Here is a 23,291-nt window from a genome sequence, read left to right as displayed (position 1 = left end):
GTCTTCTTGAATTAATTATTCTCATAATATCTGGACGTGAATACATATTATGTACGTAGTTCTAAATTATGTAACCTTCTCCACTCACCTGTCTCCTCATCCCTTTTAGGTCCAAATATTTTTCCTAAGGATCTGATTTTCAAATACTCTCAATTTATGTTCCTCTTTCAATGTAAGGGACCAAGTTTCACACCCATATATTAGATTAGATTTATTTTCTTTTTGTGCGAGCCATACGCACTACATAGTTTTGATTTTTCTACAATATTTTGTTACATTTAGTTTTCTTTTAAGCTGTCTCTTATTTTGTCCCCTATATACACATTCTTCCCCTCCCTCTACAGTTCTTCTTCCAGTCTTTCTTCCTTCTTCCTCGCCCCACTTCTCTTTTCCTGCACTCTCACCAAAAAACGCATACATTTTGCTTTACACACACTTACACTATAAAGATGGCTCGTCTGGAGCATGATCACTCATTTCGCTGCCTTCTCTCATAGCTTTCCCCCGCTGTTCTCTTACTTCTCCCAGGTATTTCCCCACTTGCTTCCTTTATCTTTCCCTACAGGCAAAATCACTGTTTTGTATATTTATTGTTATTTTACATCTAGTTTGTGAAATTTGTGTTTTCTTTCCTGCTTCTTCCTCTCTGTATCATTTCCTTTTTTTACCCTCTTCTGAATTCTTTTTGCAAAGCTCTATTCCCTCTCTTACGTTTTCCTAATTCTCTTTCTGTTCTTTTACATACGTACATTTTCCTACATTTCTCATAACGTTTAAATCTTCTTTTCCTCTCCTCTGTTCTCGCCTTAGAGAGTGGCTGATGAACTACATAGATGATATTGTTTCTTTTTCTTAAACGTTCCTTTTTCCGAAGGTTATTCAAGGAAACTGAAACTACATTCAAAGTTACTATATTGTCTGTTGCAGTTTGAAATTAATGGAGTATGCTTATATATCGTTGTTTACACATCTCAAAGTTTTTATGGGAGCCAGTGCCAGTTAGTAATTACAGAGAAGACATGGCTTCTTGTCTTCTTTAAAACATGAACTATGAGTTCCACAGATTACGTTAACTAATTTTCCTTCCTGAAACACCCTTCTGACAGTTGCACTGAAAATGAACTCACGTCTTGCCGATGGCGGAACCAATGGTAGGCTTGTTACCGAGACCGGGACGAGACGAGCCTTTCGAATCGAGACCAAGAACAATGCAGGCCTCTTTGGGTTCCAGAAGATTGGTCTCATTCGAGACTTTGGCGATATTGAGAAAAAAAAACTCCTCTAATGTGCGGCTCCTAAAGATATACCGAGCGGATAATGCTGATTATTTATAGGTAAGGCCAATTAGTTTGTAGTATAAAGAAGCAAGATTCATTAGGGGCAATTGTGAGATCGTCCTGCATGACAAAATTTCCTTTTCGAGTATTCATAGGATCCAAACGAGACATACCGGTATACGTGGTCTGTTAGGAAAGTAATGAGACTGATTTTCTTTAAACGATGAATTTTATTATTTTTACAAATCAAGGTTATCCCCTTCCAAATAGTTCCCTTGGGCAGCTACACAGCGATGTAGGCGTTGTTTCCATTGTTCGTAGCAGTGCTGGAAGGCTTCTGCTGGAATACCTTTTAGCTCGTCGGTTACGCTCTTCTGGATATTATCCAAAGTATCAAAATGGCGTCCTTTCAAGTGGTTTTTGAGCAAGGGAATAAAGAAAAAGTCACAGTGACTGAGATGATTTATGATTCATCGCCTGTGATCACGCAACTGAAGAATTCTGGCTCCCTGTCAAGACGGTCCAGAAGATCAAGACACACATCCCTCCGATGGGTTTTCTGCTCACGCGTGAGGTTCTTTGGAACAATCTTGGGGCACACTTTTCTCATGTCCAAATCTTGTGTTAAAATTCCATGGACGGTACACACCTTCAAATTTAACTCACTATTGATCATTCTCACCGTTAATCGACGATCTGACCTCACAAGAGACCTCACTCTTTCCACATTGTCATCCGTTTTTGAGGTTGAAGGTCTTCCCGCACGAGGTTCTTCTTCCACTTGTTCTCGGCCTTCTAAAAAGGACTTGTGCCATCTCAACACTTGTGCCCTAGATAGTGCATGTTCTCCATAAGCCCTTTTGTAACTTTTCATAAGTCACAGTAGCGGATTCGTCAAGCTTAACACAAAATTTGATGGCACAACGTTGATCAAACTTTTGCCAGTCCATTTTCGTAACGCACCTCACAAACACAACTTCACGTCAGACGCTCTCAACAATCGTGTAGCAACTGTAGCAAGTTTAAACCTGTACTGAGTCAACGGCAAGCGTTCACCTATCTGCCGTGTGAAGGTGGGGGCAGCAGCGTTGCCGGTTCGTGCACAGTGTTGAAAGTCTCATTACTTTCCTAACAGACCACGTAAACAGATAAACACTTTATGAAGAGAAGTTGCTTGCCTAGAAAAGTATTATGAGTATCCGAGTAGTCATACTTAATGTCCGTGGTTCTTCATTTTTCAACATGATCGAGAAAGACTGATTCACTGAACCTATCTGTCATTCCTTTCTTCATAATTTGCTTCTAATTTCTTAGCCTAGTAGACACTAATGTAGTAATTGCTGTCCTGCGGAGAAAGTTTCTGAAACAACAGCAGCACTGCCATCTTTATGTGAGTTTTAAACTAAAAATTTTAAAAAAATATTATTGTATAGCTTAGTAGGTGAATTTATTTGATATTCTAAATTCCCAGAATTAGATATTTTAAAAATGGATACCGGAATACTCAAGAAATTATTCGGGGTGTATTTAGTGTGGACATTAGTTGTGGTATTCTGTTAAGTGTGTTTTATTTTCCAACATATGAACACAGTGACCTCAGGGACAAGGACGTATTTAGGGGGACAGGGGTTCTGTAACCCCCCCCCCCCGAAAGACTTACAAAGAACTAAAATAAATAATGAAAATGTACTTGTTAGCAATTGTTGTACTACGAGTAGATGGTTATTTACTTCCTATGAATTTGGAAAACAAGGATTATTGTATTGGAATCATACAGCTTTGAAGAACAGTACCAAAGAAGATTTATGCACACTACTTACTACATATGAAAATATGCATAAAATATTAATCAATTCTTCTTGTACATTTTTAATTAATTTAATCGTTTTAATTTTATTATTTTTATTATTTCTAGGAAACTTGGTTCGGACCCCCCTGAAATATATTTCTAGATACATGCCTGCTCAGAGATTAACCGATTTGGTCACATAGAACTCGAAATACATGAAATCAAGGGCCATGCAGTTTCCATGCATCGATCGACACAGTTTCAATTAACTTTGAAATATGTTTAAACATAATATATGGATGAAATCATTCAACTTCTGATAAAAAAAAAATGTCATCGATGGTAGAGTACTGATAATAATACACCCATAAAAGAGGCATATTACAATAAAGAGTGCATTTTAAAAATAAAAAATATGAAACGCTTATTTTAATGATTGCATTTAAGCGTAAAGGCTACAGTAGTATTTTATAGGTTACATTACAGCATGTTATCATATTTCATGACTTACCAGAACACTTCATTAATTCTAGGAAACTTATTTGCAGACGACCTAAAAATTTTCCAAAGAATAAAAAGTATTGAAGACTGTGTTTGTCTACAACAAGACACAAATAGATTGAGTGCGTGGTGTTTGTGCAACGGTCTTTCTTTGAATGCAGCAAAATGCTATTCCGTTACTTATTCTAAACAAAGGACGGTCTTAAATTTTCAATATAAAAATACCAATCTTATATAAACGGAAACGGCAAAGGACCTAAAAATCTATTTTGACTCTAAGCTAACTTTCACTCACCATATTAACGAAGTAATTAGCGACGCTAACAATCTTATCGGATTCATTATTAGAATGGGCAACGGCTTTCGAAATACCTAAACCCTTAAGGTATTATATTACTCACTAATATGTTCAAAACTTGAATTCGGGTATGTTGTATGGAACACTGACAGTACAGTACAGACTACAAAAATAGAGCGAGTACAATCGAAAATGTTACGGTACATGAAGTACAAATTTCAGGGTGCTTATCCCAGATTTGATTCCTACAGTAATCTAATAGAATATCGAATGCACAGGCTTGACGATCGAAGGACAGTCCGCGACCTGCTGCTGCTCTGGAAAATATTTAATGGGAAACTTCGCTCTCCTCTCTGGATCTCAAAATTTAAATTACGCGTTCCTAACAACAAAACGCAATCCAATCATCAAATATTTTTTTGTGAATAGAGCGAGAACAAACATTGTCAAGAAATCTCCTATCTGGCGAATGAGTGTCGTCTACAATGCCTTAGAAAAGCGTAACAAAAATATTGATTTATTCTGTATGTCTTTAAAAACGCTGTAATGAAAACACTCTCAAATAACGATCACTGTATAGCATGTATGATAACCTGTATCTCTGTTCCATTATGTAACATGAACTCTCTAACCTGACCACAGCCTGTTTGGTTCATTTATGTAAATAAATTGCTTTGTGTGCTGTCATTTTGTGTACTGTTAATAACTTGAATACTACTCATAAAGTCTTTTTCAGGAGCTGTTTGTACGTGTAGTCGAAAACACTTCAACGTGCCTCTTAAAATGCGTCATCATACCTCTCATTGGAACGTTTTGCACAAACTCTTGAATTAGTGTCATTTGCAATATGGTAGTTTCCCGGATATCTTCATACGCTTCTGAGGCTGAAACTGATCAACTGTGGATTTCTCAACATCATGTTCCCAATCACAAAAAATCTTAAGTATTTTTCTGTAATAAGCTGACTGGAGTGATTGCCAAATTACATAAATAAATATACACGTGATGGAAGTATTCGCATTGTAGCAGAAGTTATACTCTTAATGAATCATAAGTAATGAGCAGGGAACGGATTTATATGTAAATACATATTTATATATGAAGCTGAAACAGTTATAACTTAAAACATTAAAATACTGAGCAAGGCAAAATTTATAGTATAAACATATAAACACTAAAAACGTAACGTTTCCACCCTCCACCCTCTAACAGGGTCTTCTTCAGACGAAACTTCACAATAAATTGAATCTTGAATACTGAAAATTGAATCTTGAATATTGAAAATTGAATCTTAATATTGAAAATTGAATCTTGAAAATTGAATCTTAATATTGAAAATTGAATCTTGAATATTGAAAATTGAATATTAATATTGAAAATTGAATCTTGAATCTTGAAAATTGAATCTTGAATCTTGAAAATTGAATCTTGAAAATTGAATCTTAATATTGAAAAATTAATCTTGAATATTGAAAATTGAATCTTAATATTGAATATTGAATCTTGAATATTGAAAATTGAATATTAATATTGAAAATTGAATCTTGAATATTGAAAATTGAATAAATTGGATCAATTGATTGTGAAGTTTCGTCTGAAGAAGACCCTGTTAGGTGAAAACGTTACGCTTTTAATGATTACATTTTTATGCTATAAATTTTGCCTTGGTCTTTATTAACATGGAGACAAGGCTTAACTGAGTTATATCTTGTATTTTCTTTGCGCGTCATGGCATACAGACTCCAAAAATCCAGTTTTTATTTTCCATATTTTTACATATATTAGGTTTTCGGCTAATATTTTACATATTTGAATTATTTTTACATCTTATTTCCATATTTCAGAATATTTCTTAACATATACTCCATATTCGCGCAATAACTACATGTTCCCGTGTGACCGATAGAGTTGAGTGAATTTCTTGCGAATAACTGACAAATTTGAAATACACTCCCATTACTTCTTGCGATATTGAAGCAGTATTAGTCAATGTAAATCCATCTTAAGCGACAACAGAAGGAAATTCACGTTCGAACCCTTACAACAAAATGTCTTTATTCATTGTTTTGGAAACAGAACATGAAAACACAATTTGTGTTGTTTTACAATTAATGTCAATGTAAGCGTAGTCTACTGTATTTTGTGTAGCTCGTGTAGTGTCTTATACTATTAAAAAGGTAAGTTTTTACAATTTTATGTCCATATTTAACTCCATATAAATGTGAAAATAACTACATATGAATGGCTTATTGCAGAAAGGGACCTGAGTCACATTTTTGAGGTATCGGAGTTAATTTTTTCATCTCCACTGTGTCTAGCAGCATACTGCAGGGGGGTGCATTGAGGGTTGCAAAATTAACTATTCATTATGTTGAATATTTGAGCCAACAACGGCACATTTCTTTCTTACACTATTAATATTATACGATTTTTCATTGTTTTTCTCAGAATTGTGCAAAAGTGACTCAGGTCCCTTTCTGCAATAAGCCATTCATATGTATCTTCATATTTAGCATATTTTTACTACATATAAATCCGTTCCCTGGTAATGAGTTATGTTACTCTCGACTACAGACCTCGATATAAATAATCATTGGCGTATACAGCAGGGTTGGGAGGGGGTGGGGTAAGAGAAGCACTTACCCCACACCCAAGTGAAAATTTTCTTTTGATGTGTTGTTATCTTTATGTGCAAAGTAAAATAAATGTTATTCTCTTTTCAAATAAATTCCACGATTTCAAAGTGTATATATCCAGGTGATCCGTTTGAGATGTCAGTTAAGTTAAGTAGTAAGTAAACCTTTATACACAAGATGTTAAAGTACGTATCTGTGAGCAGTTTGTCGTAATATAAGCAGAAAGGATGTCAGTTTCGAATGAGTGGAGGTTTACAGTCTTCAGCTGCGTGGCGGCAGTAGTGTGCATTTAATACTGTATAATTTCGCATACAATACGATATACTGTGTGCGCTGTTGTGACGTGATCACATACATTAGGGCCGCCATCTGGCTGAAGTCTATAAACCTCCACTCATTCCAAACGTACATCCTTTCTGCTTATATTACAACAAACTGCTCACAGATATATAAAGATTTACTTTTCTGACATCTGAAACGGATCACCCGATATATATATATAATCCTAGCTCTTGTACATAAGAAGAAAATTCTGGGTACTCTCAATTCTATCAAAACTTAACTGCGAAGGCCACAGGTGAATAACTAATATGTGGAAGACATGAATAATTTCTAGTGTTGCTGTTTCACTTGCTACACCATGCATGCTCAAGTGTGCGCAATTCGGTTGCTGCGTGCATGCTTATATAATAAAGGCAATAATTATCCACGAGACTTCTCAATCTTATTCTTTCCGTAGCTATAAATCATGGTGTTATAGGCTGTAATGTTATGAATTGCACAGTAGCGCCACCTATTGTATGAATGGAACTTTCGATCAAATCGACATGTGACCAAGAAGTTCACATACTCAGAGTTCTCTTTACATAAGACGACGAATACATAACGTTTTGGTTGCTGAATGTCAGTTGATTTCGGCCTGCACAGTCTCATGCAATAAAAATAATCAACAAGTAGAGGACAGCATCTGCTAGGAATCAACAGAATTCCGCTCCTTACAGCAACACAGGGTGTAGAATAAAAGATAATGAAAATACCGATGGACAATTTGCCTACTTTGCTGTTGGCTGTACAGTGGGATCCATGAGTATTACCGGACAAATTGTCCATGACTATTTTCATTAATTTTTCTCCTACGTCCTGTGTTTATCAGCGATGGATTTTTATGTATGCTGGTGCAGAAGTTGTGAACAGCTTGTTTTGAGTTTTCTTTTAATTCTTGAAGCTCTTATTGGGTCAAATAAAGTGCACGAACATGGTGATGGACAATTTGCACGGTAATACTCACGGATCCCACTGTACAACTCGTTGTTTGAGGTGTTGATTGATTGATTGATTTTCTTTTTTACTTCGCTTTTGTGCCACTTTTGGTTATTCGCGAAAATGAGGATGAGTGATGATGTGATGAAATAGCTGAAAGGAGAAACACACAGCTACAAACACATAACACAAGCCCTAAAGCGGGATTATACTGACTGCCACTGACGTTAGTCTGTACAAATGCAGTCGAGGGTGCACTCCTGGTAGTGAGGCTGACTTTTCGGAGCCTTCAGTAGTGTTGGGCGATCGATATTGAAAAAATATCGTCCAGGAGATATCGTCACGATATTTTGGCGATATGTATCGTGTCGACGATATATCGTCACAGCATTTGGCAATATATATCGTGTTGGCGATATATCGTCACGATATTTTAGCGATATATATCGTGTAAGCTATATACCGTCACGAGATTTGGCGATATATATCGTGTTGACGATATATCGTCACGATATTTTATCGATATATATCTTGTCAGCGATATATCATCACGATATTTGGCGATATATATCGTGGAGACGATATATCGCCTATACCACGAAACGGAAAACATATCGTATCCCATCGTCTGTGACAATATATCGCGATATGAAATTTCCGATATCGTCCATCCCTAGACTCTTCAGCGAAGCTAACCTCTGACATCCATCTATGTTCAAGGTTTATTTGATAGTGTACGGACTGCATGATGCTAACTAATACACCACGGTGATCGGCTCAAGGTAGGGACAGAAACAAGCCATCAATACTTGCTCCCTTTCCTTTCACAGGCAGCAAACCAGGAAGAGGCGAAGACAGAGTGTCACGGTACACCTACATATCACGTGTGTGGTATTCATCTCGTCGCATTTGCATCGGTAATAACTCCGTGTAGTGGATCCCAACTCGCATGACGAGGTATTCATTACGTTAGCCTGGCGTATACGAGTCGCTGGGCGTGTGCGGGCAAACGAGAAACATTGAAGATGTCATCTGCATATAGCACAACGGAACAGAGAAGATACGCTGCACCAATTCTCCTACGACTGAATCCAAATGGATCAAGAGACGCCCAATGCTGGCGCACATGCCCCGACGCCGAGAAGGAACAGCGTTGCCTTCTTGGCTCTTTTGGAACTAGGTCTGGCTCTCTGTCCACAGTATGAATGAAATCAATGTAAACACAAGCACGTGAGTTGCGAGCTTGTCAATTGGTTAATTTTTGACTCCGTTCTTTATTTATTTATTTACCAGAGAATTCCAAAAACAGCTTTGGCCATTTTACATTGGAATGTAATAACAATGGAAATAACAAAAAATAATGGAAGTAACAATAAATAATAATAACAAACTAAAATACCTAATTTTTCCCCTTCATACTTCGCGTTTGTGCATACATACATATGAGATAAAGTGGATTACATGTTGTTACACAGTAGCTTTCGCAGATATGGGCATAATTCATAAAATAAGATCACACAACTTGACTACAATAACTTAACTTGTAAGTAATTAGACCTTATCATACGCACAACATCCCTACATGCAACATTATTGCGGAACAGGACATCGGTATCAGCCAATAGGATATCTCACAAGCCACTTACTTGCATTTGTTTACATTGACTCTGTTGCTCCCGTAGAGAGAGAGAGGTAAGTAGTAATTACTATTTGGTAACGCTGTTACTAATTACTTGTTGAAATTTGTATCCACTCTACGTACTGCAATATCACTTAATACACATGCTGGTATTTAACATTTAGTAAAGAAATAAAATGATATCTGTAAAATATATCAGCAACTTATATACATAACTGTTATTATTTAAAAGAAACAGACATACGAGGGAGGAAGAAGAAAGCAGGATTGACATAAATGTATCTAATTCTTTGTAGCAAAATTCTCTGAATGTTAGTGACAATTGACAATAGTTTTCTACATTGGCAGGCAATGTTATTTGGACATTATACACTTCCTGTTCCTTCCACGTTTAATTGTTCTATCAATACTACTTCTGTCATTTTCAGGTAAATAAATTTGTTTCTGCCGGTTATTGGAATCGAAACTACGACAGACCTGTCATTTTTCTAGAAATCTAGCTAACAACTACTCTACGGAACGTTATAGTTAGTACTAGAAAGTTTTTAAAAAAAGAATTGAACACTGTCGAAATTTAACAGCTTGAATTCTGATTGGAAGGATGATGTCATAGAACAATATCTCCAGGTATCATACAATTACATCCTTTCGTTGAATGTAAATATGTTCATGTTCAAAGAAAGGACACAGTGGCCCTGGTGAAAACACAACTATTATTCACACATTAAGAGACACAGTCCCATTTCAAGCATTATAACTTGAGACATACAAAAGGTGTGTAATACAATAAAAAAATCACTCTTCAAATAACACAGTATTTTAATAAAAATATTTTACTTAGTGAAGCCAAACATGAGTATTGATTTAATACCTCCTTGGACGTTCGCACTGCTTCACAGTCTATATATATACAAATGGATGTATGTTTGTGCCGGCATAACTCTCGAACGCCTGGAGCAATTTCAACCAAACTTGGTGCGCATATGACTTACAATGTGGAAAGAAATATTGTTGGGGTAAGATACCCTTGGCACACCTAGGGGAAGGAGTGGGAAGGGTGTGACGTAAAAATAATCGAAGACGACCGTTTTAGTGTCGAATTCATATAGTTTTCGGAGTCGCTAAGCTATAATTTGTGACATTCACGATTGCAATTTTCATATGTGTACCAAGTTTCTGTACTTACACTTTTCAATACCTGTAAATAAAATTAGTTACACTTTACACTATAGTTAGAATTCATTATTTTCCTGTCTAATAGAAGACTAGGATAAATAATACCCGGACAACGCCGGGTAAACAGCTAGTAAGAAAATATAAGAAAGTAGTTACAAGTGACACTGTTTCCGACTATTAACAAAGCTTCGGCATTGCTCCCTAGGCCCTATTCAGACTTTTCAAGAAATTTTAAATCCTTCCACCTCATTGTTTTGTCCATTTACCTTTTCACTAATGCTTTAAAATTCTGAGAAAGTGTAGGAATCGGGGTCAAAACAAATTAGGTTATTTAACGTAGCTTTTATGTTATACTTTTGGTTAATTTCGAAGATGAGGATGAGTGATGTTATGATTAAACTGATGAAAGGACGCTCAGAAAAGGAAGAAAAACATCATCAGGTCGGGATTTGTACCCTGGACCCCCTGCGTCGCGCTCTAACCACTCTGCCACGGAGGTCGGCAGCAATTTGAAATTGAAATATCCAGAACTTCGGTATATTTGCTTTGTTGTTGTTGATTTGCATTATTTTACTTCGCTTTTTGTGCCACTTTTGGCTAATTTGTTTAAATAGGGATGAGTTATGATGTAATGAAATTGATGAATGGACACTCACAAACATCCATGCCTAGGCCGGGATTCGAACTCGCGTCGTAGCGCGATGTGCTAATCACTCTGCCACGGGGACCGGCTTCAGAACTTCGGTAGAGAAGCGCCACAATAGAAATACAACGAATGTTTTAACAGGAAATACACGATAGAACACCAAACAGGAAAACAGTAATCATTGACGAAAATCGAACGAAAACACTGCCACTGGCCTTTCCGCCCCTCAGCGTCCACCTCCAACCACGAAGCCATCGAACCGATTCCGAGCAAGGTTCTTGACTGCACTGGATGAATTCATCCAAACCATTGCAGATCCTTTCATCTGGCAAATCATGCATCCATTCTTCCGGTATATCGAGCACTCTCGGATTCGAACCTTCAAGAATGCGTCTGCAGTTACGTCTGATTTCCCCCTCTCTCAGTCTGACTTCTACCCCTCCCACTTTTTCTCAGTCCTTTATTCTCGAATATTATACACAGAATAGCTCTGCTTCAGAGATAATGGCTCATGTTAGCTCGCCCTACGCCGCTGGTCCTTACGGGGTGAAAGGGACGTGGAATTTGGCGTCGGCTTGTCGCACAATAGGCAGGCACGAAGCCAAAAAGCCAAGAAGCAGTGGAGTGTATTCGGGTTTTCTTTTCTTTCTGGACCTTTGCTCTCCACAATAGTCTTTCCCGTGCACCCGCAATTCCAACCAACTCCTCTTCGTCAAAATTACCTCACCGAATCAGTGTTGCCATCGACCGAGGGCAGAAATTCTCTATTTCAAATGTTATTGTCAAGTAGGCACGGACATTTCTGGGTTGTAACAACTCAGCTGACATGGACTGGAACTATTACAAGCCAGAACTGTCCGTGACTGTACAGTGATTACTTGTTGAGGACCGCTTATCTAATTTTAAGGTGTTGTGGGCGTTTAGACTGGCAGATACTGTTTCTTACGAGATTTCCCACTCGTTTTTAAAAACCTCTACGATATTCCATACACTGAAATATTATAAATACATCGCTTTAGATTTACTTCTAGTTCATTGCGCGACGTGTTCAAGGGAGGAGGGGGTTGATAGAGGTCTTAAGCCCCACTTAGGCCTGCCACTACTAAAAGAAAAGTAAGCATCAAATATTGGACGATGGTCCATCTTCAATAGCCCGAAAGTTAGGCAACACACATTGCAGGGAAGCGAGTATTTCACGATCTAGGTGTCCCATTTTTATTGCCGGTGACTGTACATGCCTTTTGAAAATTCTGTGAACATCACAGTGCATTCTAGTGAATCTGCAAATAGACTTAGGCTTCCACGAAACTATTACAGACGTCCAGACAATAGCGAAGGGAAGCCATGCGAAGATCCGCTTGAATGCTCTCTAGAAGAAATTCTATGCTGGTATATTTTTCTCCACAGAATTTAGAATGTTTATGCTAGAGGTTTTTCGAAATAAGAAACATTTTCGCTAAGATATTTGCTGATGCAATCCAGACGACATCTCGCGACGCTTCAAGAGAATAACTAGTCTTATTACAGGAGGAGGTACGGACATGCAGGACAATTGCTGAATATTTAGGCTGTCAAAATCATGCCATGGCATGATTAATGAGAAGGGTGTAGAGGGCCGTGTCCCCCTCTGAGAATCTAAAATTAGCTGTAAATTAAGAAAATTATAATCAGCTATCTGTCCGTCCATTATATCTAAAACTAAATGATCGGCATCTTTTCGGTCTAATATTTAAACGAAATGTCAAAAACCCACAAAAGTTTCAATGAACCTAGTGGATGACAGCCAAAAAGGGTAAGGATAATCCGTCGAAGGATTGATTGATTGATTGATTGATTTGGTTTATTTTTCTTCGCTTTTGTGCTACCAATGGCTAATTGCGAAGATGAGGATGAGTGATGACACAATGAAATTGACGAATAAACTCTCACAAACACCCATGCCCTGGCCAGGATTCGAACCGTCGTAGCGCGCTGTGCTAACCACTCTGCCAGGGAGGCCGGCAATCCATCGAAGGAGAATTCAAATAGCAAACATTGAAGGATGCTTCTTGTTAGTTTTGATTTAAGTCAACTTTAAGCACATATAGGCTAGGTTAATCAGGACTTGACATACGATTTAAAGTGTGATCCGAACCAATATTTGCCTCCACTGGTTATCGAACCGGGAACTTCTTGATAAGGCAAGATGATGAGAGCATTACGCCATTGGGAAGACATGGAGGATCTGATAAAAGAGGTAGCGAGGTAGCGAGGGAGAGAAGAAATATGCATGATGTTTCTATTTTAATCATTTCAAACATGTTTTCAATGTCTTTCTGTTAATGAAGAAGTGAAGGGTGACTTATGATGATATGGCGCAGATGTAGGAACAAACATAATAAAAAAAAAACTCATGAACTGGTCGGGTATCGAACTTTGATGTCGAGAGTGCGAGTCGAACTTTTACAAGTTCAAGAGTCGCGATGGTCCAATCGGAAGGGCGTCTGGTCGCCACGCGTGACATCTAGGTTCGATTCCCGGGGAGGGTGATTTCAGATGGAAATTTTTCCAACCCTAACCCTGCATAAAGCGCATCTAGGGTTCACCCAGCCTCCAAAAAATGGATACCAACCTCGGGGATACAGGTGATCGGAGTGTGGTGATGATCACATCACCTTCACGGCTGAGATTGTTGAATGTGCGGGGTATCTTCCCGTATGCCCACATGGCATAGTGCAATACGCAGGGTATAGCTTTATCTATTTTTGGGCTATTTTAGTCACTTTTCTACTTCATGGGTTAATTGCAAGGATGAGGATGAATCCTGAGATGATGTTGGGACAAACACATGCCTTCTAACCTGGGACCACTGCTTAGTAGCATGTTAAGAAGGCCAGTCCCATAAATTGTGTATACAAAAACAAGTTGTGTAGCCATACAAGGGAAAATGGCTCCAATTTCCTTATCCTTTGTATTAGGGTAGTTACAAAAATGAGGGAAGCGATTAGAGTTACCCCCCTCTGATTAGCCCACGCTCTGGATATTAAAAGTCTATTTCTCACCCCCCCCCCACCGGGTCCGTAGATCAAGATGTTAACCTCTACACCACGGTGGTCAGCAGGAAATAATAAAAAAGTGGATTTATCGTGTACATAAACACACTGAAGAATATACTAACATATAAGGCTGCGTTCATGAACAAGTAATTCATAAAATACAACCAGAATTTTCAACTAAAAACATATTAATTAATTAATTAACGTTCATTAATTCAAGTACGTTACGCAATGTTTTATTCGCTAATGAATTGTTGAAATATTTTTGGGGAAACTCTTAGCAAACAAAATAAAGAAATTAGGATTTTAGTAGGTTTAAAACAGAGGAGTATTGTGCAAAAATTAGCTTAGAAAATATAAATATTAACTTTATTATACATTTCTGAAACGGCGTGGTATGTTTACCAAATGACACTCAATAGAAGAATCAAGAAATGTAACACTCGAAAGAACAACAATCATACATCATATTGACGCTAGTTCAAGAATGACAACAACAGATGGCACTTCTATCACTCAACCATTTATCAAGTAACATAGAGGCACAAAAGTACATGAATAGTCCAAAAGTATATTGAGAAACTCTTGGTAACTTCGTAGTATTATAGTGTAAGTCAAAATTTAGATTATAAATTGCAATTTTTTTGTAATTTATTATATTGTTTCTTTTGTTGTGAAAAATATATGAGACTATTCTTATTTATGAGAAGTAATTTTCTTGATTCCAAAAGTTTACCTTTTTTGATGGAATGTCAATGTTGCTGAACTGTACCTGAAAATAATTGGCGAAAATGGAGCATTAGGTGCTCCCTTGATATAAATACCGAACTGTAAGCCCAACGAAATATGCATGCAATAACTTAGTAAATGTATTTAGAAACTACAATGAAAAAACTCCGTTCAAATGTTTAATTTCCTTTTAGCAAAATAACCCTACGCTGAGTGAAATTTTTCATTAACTGGCAACACTGACACGTATCTGACGCCTATGCAACTCCTTACTGCGCATGCGCTACGTGCATTGTATTGCTGAATAATGGCACACACTACGCAAGCCAGACGCGTGCCTCCTCACCCTCTCTTCTCTTTTACTTGTGGCCCCCCTCCCCCGTTCCTCCCCTCCTCACCAACCTCCTACCCTTTTTCTAAAGCCCGAAGCTACTTTCAAAAGAGAGAGAGAGAGGAAAAAACCAAGAATAGACGGAGGAGCAAAGAAAGGTCTTGACATCGCGGAGTCTGCAGTTGCGCCAGTGTAGTTATTACACCTAAGTAATGAAATGCTGTTGGATCTAACGATGTCTGGTTTAAGTCAGATAGGCTTCCATGCTACAGCGGCTAGCGAGGCTGGAAGTGTGGCGACGAAAGCTTAAACTTGGATTTGAACCACTGTGCAGTGTCCCTAAACAGGTGATCGAACCAGGGACCCCTAGATTACAATACGGGAGTGTCATTACTACGTAATCGAGGAGGTTTAGGGGGCAGTTAGAAGCAATTTCATAGAGTAATAGGGCTGTAAGCAGGGGTTTATCTTCATTTAGCACTCAGTCGAAATTTGTCATATTTTATCCTTTCCTTTACGAAATCTGCGTGGGCTACGCCACTCGTATGAGGGTACAGTTACGCACCAATTGTACATTTATTTCAATATCGCCCGAATGGGCACTGTTTAAAAAAACATTAAAAAAAACCTGGGCTTATGCAAGAGTCTCTCCAAGATGCAATTAGAAGCGTATTTTATGTTGATTATTAAGCTGGTCACGATATTTGAAAAATATGATGAATAAGAATTTTCGGTATCCCATGTATTCCTTATCAACTTCAACATCAAGTTACGGCTAATCCAATGGAAGTTTCGACTTTTCCGCTTCTCAAACACATCTTCAAACCGCCCTCTTTCAGTTGATATAATTTTCTATTCCATCGGAAGTTTGATATTCCTAGGAGAACAACTCAAATAACACTTCCATAAGCCGAATCCATTTCTCCTTGTCTCCTACGGCCATCCTAGCAGTGTTGCCAAACCTACTGCGCATAAAAGAGCTAAATTTCGCCTTAAATGGAGTTAAAACTGACTTTCAAGGAGCTAGATTTACGAAGTGCTTCCTAGAGTAATGTTAGTTTTGAAAGGGGTGGGGCGCTGCTATTACCGTTAACTCTAAATTGATGACAATTTATTCTTAGTTTTCACAATTTAGATCCGGCGGCATCACCTATCTCATGGTCGTACGAAATCGAAAATAAAGGATTCCCTGATAACAATATTATGCACATTTCACGTCAACGCGGCTCTATAAAAAAAAGTAGCTGGGGATATAAGAGGAGGTGGGGCGACGCAGCCAATATAACAATATCACATCACGTGCAAAATGTATAATCATGGCAAAAGTTGGTCTATGTGGGCTGGAACCAATGATGGCATCATCGCGGGGCACGGGGGTAGGCGCCCCAGTTCATCGCCTAACGAGTGCACGAAAGAGCCAGATCTGGCTCCAAGAGAGCTAAGTTGGCAACACTGCCAAAGGGGAAAGATCTTGGGAAGAAGCCCATGAAGACTGTCTCGCATACCCTTAAGTCCACGTTCAGCACAGAAAGGCTAATCGAGACTGGACATACAGTTTAAAATGTGATCCGAACCACTATGTGCCTCCACAGGGTATCGAACCCTTGACACCTTGATTATGTACGCCACTCGTACGTTACTCTTTCACCAAATATTGATGATGAGGATGAATAATGAAGCGATTAACTAGATGGATGACTGGTTCCATGGACGTTCGGAAGATGAATGTCAACCTAAAAGTGCATATTTCACACATGTAACTTCATACGTATAAGTTACAGCAATTATTGAAAGCATGTTCCAGGAACAAACATAGTATCTTCAAACCGAAGAAGTGTTTTTTTACGGGGTAAGACTATTATGGAGAAAATATGCCTCGTTTGGCACCTGGGAAAAATACCTTGTTGCCCTCCCTGGAAGAAATCATGCGGACCTCCATACCGGATTCCAGCATGCCCAAGGGGTGTCGAAGTACTTTTTCAAGTAAGGATAACAAACTACTTACTTTTGAAGTGAGTAACGAATTGAAACTCAGTTACTCTTTTAAAGTAAGAAGTAATGAAAATAATATACTATTAGGTACGTTCGAACAGTAATGAAGAAACTTGTGACGTGCTAAAAAATATAAATAAAATTTATACTTCAAGTAAAGTATTTACTTGGAACTTACTTTGGTATCTGTTGCGATGTCATTGGTAGAAATGCAACAAGGTGAGTTTAACAGATTCTTTTTAGGACCAAGTAGAACATCAGAAAGAAAATCCTGATCTACGCGTATCATTGGAAGAAGATAAGTACCTGTTTGCGAAGGGATAGATCTCTCTGAACATTTGTGTCATCAGAAAGAAAGGGAAGTTAATAGAATCTACGAGAAAATGGGAGGAGGTCATCCACGTAAAGGATAAATAAGAGTGGCCATAGAACAATACCTTGAACTCCAAAGAGTAAGTTACATGAGTAGCACGAGAAACGCAGTTTCTGAATAAATTTTAGGATAAACGTAAAGAAAAATAAGAAAAGGACATAGACTTACCTTCTGCCTGTCCACCGGCGCCATCTATGGAGATTTCAGGAAGTGCTGGAGCTGCAAAAAGAAAAGGAAACGATTTCAAATTAACATCACGTGTTCTGTCAAAGGAATTATAACACATTGACAAAAAATATAATGTTTTCTATGACAGTTCTATGATAAGGAAACGTGAAAAAATGTGCTTGGCCGTATCTAGAAATATGTTTCGGGGAGGGGGGGAGGGGGTCCGAACCAAGTGTCTCAGGAATAATAAAAATAATATAATAATAAAATATAATAATGATGTTTAAATTAAAGTAATTATATTAAATCAAATTAATACTAATTACAATACATAAATTAAAATTACATTATTATCACACGATTATGTCAAAAGACTGTATAAGAATAGAGATATAACAGCGCATATTCAATACGTAGCTTACCTGTGGTTAAGATCGGAATATCTTACATGAAAACAAGTGCCCTGGCAATGACATTAATGTCAAATAGATGAATAATTGAATATTTATCGAATAACAAAAATTATGTTACATGTAGTTGGAGAAAAGTAAGTTTCTGATTAAAATTTTATGCATATTATTTTGAGTAATAGTGTACATAAATCATCTATGTAATGTCATTCAAAGCCGTATGGTCCCGGGTTTGATACCAGGTGGAGGCACATAATGGTTCGGATCCCACTTCAAACTGTAGGTCCAGTCCCGATTAGCCTTACTGTGCATAAAGTGGACTAAAAACACAAAATCAATCAAATCGAAGCCGTATGATACCAATATAATCCTTGCCTTCTAAAAAGTTCAGAGGAAATTAATAACCATCGATTATGCAACACATGCTAATATTTTCATTATTTTTTTTTTAATTGGTAAGTCTTTCGGGGAGTCCGGACCCCTGGACCCCCCTCTAAATACGTCCTTTGTGTCCTTCAAAGCCGTATGATCCCAATATAATCCTTGTCTTACAAAATGTTCAGAGGAAATTATGTTTTTTACCATTAGCTAAACGAATACATTTTTCATTATTTAATTTTAGTACTTGATAAATCTTTCGGGGGGGGGTCCGGACCCCCTAAATACGTCCTTGGGATGTAGTGTGTACTATAGAACGTGCAAATATGTCGGTTTTCTCTCTTTCGAAACAAGAGACGACATTAATGCAGTCCCAACTATAGTTCATTCCTTCCTGGCCACCCCGATGGCGCAGTGGTAGCGTCGTCGCCTTGTGAGCAAGGAGTCCCGGGTTCGATTCCCGGTGGAGGCACATAGTGGTTCGGATCCCACTTTAAACTGTAGGTCCGGTCCCGATTAGCCTTACTGTGCATAAAGTGGACTTGAAACAACAAATCAATTTAATCCAACTAGTTCCTGGCGGAGTGGTTAGCACAGCGTACTACGACATCGGGGGCCTCGGGTTCGAATCCCAGCCTGGGCTTGGGTGTTCTTTATGAGTGTCGCTTCATCAATTTCGTCACATCATCACTCATCCTCATTTATTTATTTAAGTATTGGATTATACTGCTAAAACAACAGCATAGAAGCCTTATACAGCAATTTATTACGATAGAAAAATGACATATACAAAATATAAAATTTAATAAGTGTACTACATGATAAAACATACTAAGAAAACAAATTTACGTTAAACTAAAAGAATTACAAATTTAAAAAAAATACAACTTATACTAAACACACGTTAGTTGTAAAATTACACGTTATTTTAATAATAAAGCTTCATTAGCCTCCATCGGATTATGATCGTATTGTGATATAAGAAAATTAAAATACCTATATTTCTAAAATGGGAAATGAAAGAAATTGCAGAGCAGTTATTTCTGAGTGCGCAGTGACGAGTCTTTAGAGTAATTTTAGATAATAAGCAAGGAATATCAAGTTTTTCATTAATTTATTTGTAAAAAAAAAAAAATCTCGTCTTCGCGATTAGCCAAAAGTGGAAGAAAAGCGACGTAAAATAAATCAAATCCATTAAAAACCAATTAGTTTCTATAATTTTCTTCAAGATTACCTTGAAGATTCCTCTCCGTCATTTTCCAAACACAAAATTTAACAAAAGATAAGCTCGGTATACTTTCATTCATTAATAAAAATAATATTTCTTTTGTTCTTTGTTGCATTATTGCTTGCTGGTAGCCCCAGAACATGCTTGATCATCTCGCTTGCACGTGTGGAGACCAGCGGGCGCTCCGTTCGGTGCGAGCTTCACGCCTGCACCTCAAGGTCAGTGCACTCCGAGCTACATATGATAATCACATGGGCGGAAATACTTCTCCTGGTACTTCTTGTACTTATCTGTTCCTAACTTCCAAACAGAGGTCCAGGCTTAGATTCCAAGTACGCCTCGGTATTTCATATCCTCATGCGAATCTATTAAGCCACATGGTTATCAAATGAGTAATAATCACCTACATAATATAGTTGAACATTTAGCGTGCATTTCGAAATATCGAGCGAAGCCTTGTGCTATGGCACACGGGGGAGATTTACCACTAGTCTACCCTCGGGGCCATCGTTCATTAAAATTCCTTAATATTGTGATAATAGAAAAAAACAGCATGTCAAGTCCTTTTACTGGCTTATGAAAGAAAATAAGGCAGAAGGAAGAAGCTTCTCGTGTTTAAATAACTTCTTGCATCATAACCCTATTTTCAGTAATGTATTTTAACCGCAGTGCAAATCTGCATGGCAGACTGCAATGAAATTCGCACGAGGTTGCATAACAGTGCTCAAATATTAATAATAATGTTGGCAGGGCGCAAAATATACGATAGCCTACGAGCCCGAATTTTAAAAATCCCCCTCCGGTGTCCCTTCACATGAAATTTCTGGGAGAATACATTCTTAGAATAAATTCCCATTTAGAATAAAAGGCACTTATTTGTATAAAGGAAAGACTTAAGGATTATGATACAATATAGAATATAAGCTACCCAAAGTTACTTACATCTATACGAATATTATAGTTCTCTTTATTTGATAATACATTCAATTTAGAACACTGGAATGGAATAAAGTAGCTCCGAACAACGCTTGAAAAGCTGACGAACTCAAGGCCGAGTAGGTGTGTAAGGTGCTATGCCATCTGTCGGCACAAAAGAGAAGCAAGCGTGTATTGCCAAGGTAGAGGTCGACACCGTAGCCGTGAAGCAAAACGCTGCAGACCAGACGGGCCGAACAGAGAGGAAAGAAATTAGTTTAATTTTATAGTGAAAGATATTTCCAAGCAAACAGTTCATACTCGAACTACAACTATAATCAATAAATATGTTTTTTTATGAACTTCTATGTTGTATAACTTTAGTGAATACCTAGGGAAGAAGAGGTTTTTGGCGAGCTGTTTCGCCTTCAAATGATGGTACCTGAATCTTTAGGAGATGGACGGCAAATTTCTTTACATCCAACTTCAAACTGTTCAGTTCCGATTGCCTTAAATAACACTGAATCCTCTCAAAAGAATAAATATTATATAGCATTGACTACTACCATAGTCAATATGGTATAAGTAACAGTGTTTTTATTTTAATTTGAAGTAAACTTTATGCATATACAGGCTAATCTGGACTGGACCTACAGCTTAAAGTGGGATTCCAACCACTATGCACCTCCAGCCGGTATCGAACCTGGGACTTCTTGATTACAAGACGACAACGTTATCACTACGCCATCGAGGAGAAACTGCACGGTACTTGTAAATAACTGCAACAGTATAATTGTTTGGTCTTTCAATTGTAAAATAGCTTCTCGTGGTTAGTTTAGAAGACTTTCTCATTGAGTATATTTTTGCGGTTCTGCTGGGAAACAGAGAACTGATCACAACGGTCCAGCTCATAATCTCTTAACTTGGAAGTCGTACTTATGGCTTGTAACGATTACATTGAACGTTAATAGGATTGTTACAAGCCAGATGTGTTCGTGACTGTACCTAACATGCTAAATGTTACAAACGCACTTCCTCTTAAGACAGAGTGTAAATAATTACTATGTACTGTACCTTCTCACCAGTAATTTATTTGAATTATCTGCCTTGAACCTCCAGATATGGCCTCGAAAATAATGTGTTTATCACCAAAAATGAAAATGTAAATACACAACTGCATCTGGTTGGTTTGATTCATTTGTTTTGGTTTGTTTTAATTCGCTTTTCTGCCACTTTTGGTTAATCGCGAAGATGAAAATGAGTGAGGATATGTTGAATTTATGAAGGGACACTCACAAAGAACTCCCATCCTTGGCGTCGTAGCGCGTTGACTCCTCCACTGCTTCTGGTAAATACACACAAACCAACCAATGCTATAACTGTTATAATTATGGGAAACCTTATTTAATAGACGAATTATTGTAATGTGACGAGATTATCTATTACCAGTAGAGTGGGGAAAAACCTTGATATGGAAATAAAGTGACTATATACCGTCTTTTGTTCTGAACAAGATAGAGGAACCGAATTCTACGCTAATTTAAACAGTTCGTTAATGACTACAAACATCTTCCAGGACTCCTTCCTTCAGGCGAAAATGGGCGACAAGAACATTATCTCTACACGGTTTGAGATCTGTAACTGTTTCTCGCTTCAATAGCTCGCATTCGTTATCTCGCCTTGGTTCCGCTGCATTGCACACCGAACCAGAATGTTTACGTACAAACAAGAATGTAATAATGTTTTATAGACGGCGCAACAATGAAAGATGGGTCTCAATCAATTAATTGTCTGCTCCAGGGTTCAATTATTGGCTTCTAGGTGGAGGGCGGGACACAGGAAGTAAGAATGATTTACGAAATCTATGTTTTCGACAGTCATCTCAAGGTTTTGGTGGGGGGAAGAGACAGAAATCTCGGGAAAACGAACAAAACAGACAAGCTCACCCACTGGAACATTCCAAATGCTTTGTCAGTTTACACTGGGAATCTGGCGCTAATTAACGTGACAGTTAATTATAGATCTGGGAGAATAAAAGTGGACCAGCATTTTTTCAGAAAGTCAAGTGATTCATTATTTGGTTGAAATCACCCATTTTGCACGAATCTTGTCACCTCTTCTGATCTTCAAGAGAGGAGACAGATTCTGTCTTGGCTTTTCGGTACTGAAGAAACATGTAGCGAGACCCTGCTGTATTTGTATTATGTGACGTAGAATTTTTGCTATATTTAATTAACCGCGATGACAAGGTGCACTGATAAAGAAAAAAACTGCTCGGGCCAGGACTCGACCCAGGAACCTTCAGTTGCGGGTCAAAGGGGGATTATAACCACCACCCCCCCTATTGGGCACGCAAATGCATGTGCTTCATGAAGAAGTAGAATAAACCACAGAAAGATAATATACAGCATATGTAACTCATCTTGCATAATATGCATAATAGATATTTCGATAAACCAATCTAATGTTTAAATCTCCAGCGTGAAGCTCTACCAAACCATTCAATCTGC

General features: G+C 37.8%; 1 long non-coding RNA gene across 1 annotated transcript in view; it reads right to left on the bottom strand.

The window, feature by feature from the left end:
- The window catches only part of LOC145985673 (uncharacterized), a 678,988-nt gene that overhangs the window by 593,346 nt on the left and 62,351 nt on the right, over nucleotides 1-23,291 (bottom strand). The window contains exon 3 of the long non-coding RNA XR_014441427.1: nucleotides 17,851-17,901. This is a non-coding gene — a long non-coding RNA (uncharacterized LOC145985673). The remainder of the gene's footprint in view (nucleotides 1-17,850; nucleotides 17,902-23,291) is intronic.

This window comes from Lepisma saccharinum, chromosome 3 (assembly GCF_977018435.1).
Source record: "Lepisma saccharinum chromosome 3, izLepSacc3.1, whole genome shotgun sequence".
NCBI lineage: Eukaryota > Metazoa > Arthropoda > Insecta > Zygentoma > Lepismatidae > Lepisma > Lepisma saccharinum.
The sequence above is the reverse complement of the archived record's forward strand: the minus strand, read 5'-3'. Positions and strand labels throughout refer to the sequence as shown.